A 2,105-nucleotide genomic window follows, 5' to 3' on the forward strand; every position below is an offset into this window, starting at 1 on the left:
GATCCTCATCCTGTTCTGTAAGCAGCCCTTCAATTTCTTTTTTTTTTTTTGAGATGGAGTCTCGCTCTGTCGCCCATGCTGGAGTGCAGTGGCTGGATCTCAGCTCACTGCAAGCGCCGCCTCCCGGGTTCACGCCATTCTCCTGCCTCAGCCTCCGGAGTAGCTGGGAATACAGGCGCCCGCCACCTCACCCGGCTAGTTTTTTTATTTTTTAGTATAGACAGGGTTTCACCGTGTTAGCCAGGATGGTCTCGATCTCCTGACCTCGTGATCCACCCGTCTCGGCCTCCCAAAGTGCTGGGATTACAGGCTTGAGCCACCGCGCCCGGCCCGCAGCCCTTCAATTTCTACTTCACCGAAACATGACTATTCCCTCAGGACACTGCTTCCCCAGAGCACTGTAAGCAGTGGTCTTTTTCTGTCCCATGCAAGCCCCCATAAGCCACACTCTGTCTTAAAGAAGGAACACACATTGCCACATCAAGACTCTTGTTCCTCTCATTTCCCTGTTTTGTTTTTGTTTGTTTCTTTTGAGACAGGCTGTTGTTCTGTCATCCAGGCTGGACTGCTGTGGTGCGATCATAGCTTACCGCAGCCTCGGACTCCTGGGCTCAAACAATCCTCCTGCCTCAGCCTCCTGAGTAGCTGGGACTACAGGTGCACATCACCATGCCTGGCTAACTTTTATTTTTGTACAGCTGGGGTTTCACTCTATTGCCCAGGATGGTCTCAAACTCCTGGCTTCAAGCCATCCTCCCACCTCTATTTCCCAAAGTGTTGGGATTACAGGTATAAGCCACTGTGCCCAGCCCAGACTCATTTATCTAATTACTGACTTGACGACATCTCTACTTAAAGGTGTACTTGGCAATTTTTTTTTTTTTTTTTTTTTTTGAGACACAGTCTCACTCTCTTGTCCAGGCTGGAGAGCAGTGGCCTGATCTTGGCTCACTGCAACCTCCCCCACCTGGGTTCAAGCAATTCTTGTGCCTCAGCCTCCCTAGTAGCTGGGATTACAGGCACGCTCCACCATGCCCAGCTAATTTTTGTATTTTTAGTAGAGACGGGGTTTCACCATGTTGACCAGGCTGGTCTCGAACTCCTGACTTCAAGTGATCCGCCTGCCACGGCTTCTTCCCAAAGTGCTGGGATTACAGGTGTGAGCCACCGCACCTGGCCAGCAATTATTTTAAGAGTTGGGGTCTTGCTATGTTGCCAAGGCTGGTCTTGAGCTCCTGGCCTCAAGCGATCCTCCTACCTTGGCCTCCCAAAGCACGGGGGTTATGGACATGAGCCACTGTGCCCAGCAGGAGCAGTATTTTAGTCAGTTATTCACTTGCCCACTAAAACCTAAACTTCCTGAGGCCAGAAGCACATTTCTCTCTCTCTCAATTTCTCTCTCTCTCTCTCTCTCTCTCTATATATATATATATATATTTTTTTTTTTTTTTTTTTTTTTCTTTTTGAGATGTAGTGTAGCTCTGTTGCCCAGGCTGGAGTGCAGTGGCACCATCTTGGCTCACTACAATCTCTGCCTCCCCAGTTCAAGTGATTTTCCTGCCTCAGCCTCCTGCGTAGCTGGGATTACAGGCATCCGCCACCAAGCCTGGCTAATTTTTTTATTTTTGGTAGAGACGAGGTTTCACCACGTTGGCCAGGCTAGTCTCCAACGTCAGACCTCAAGTGATCCGTGCCTTGGCCTCCCTAAGTGATGGGATTACAGGCGTGAACCACTGTGCCCAGCCACGGGACCCACTTTACTCTTAATTTCCCCAAATCCTAGAACAGTGCGTGGCCCACAGGAAATCCACAGAATATATCTGCAGAATGAATGAATGACTTGCCAAAGCAATTAGGACAAATAAGTAGATATCGAGTAAACGTCCACAACCACCTGCCCCATACCCTTTTAAGCTCTGGGGAGACGGCGGCTCCTGTGGGTTCTGGGATGGGCGAGTCAAGGCTCCGCAAGCGGGGAGCCCGGATGCAGGCGCGGCTAGGCGGCCCTCTCTATGGTGAGCCCCCGGGTCGCTCCTCCACAGCACCCGTAGTGCCTCTATGGTTCTTCCTGTCCTTAGTCGGGAGGGGGCGCTGTGCGCAGGAGC

Source organism: Macaca fascicularis, chromosome 3 (genome assembly GCF_037993035.2).
Source record: "Macaca fascicularis isolate 582-1 chromosome 3, T2T-MFA8v1.1".
Classification (NCBI taxonomy): Eukaryota; Metazoa; Chordata; class Mammalia; order Primates; family Cercopithecidae; genus Macaca; species Macaca fascicularis.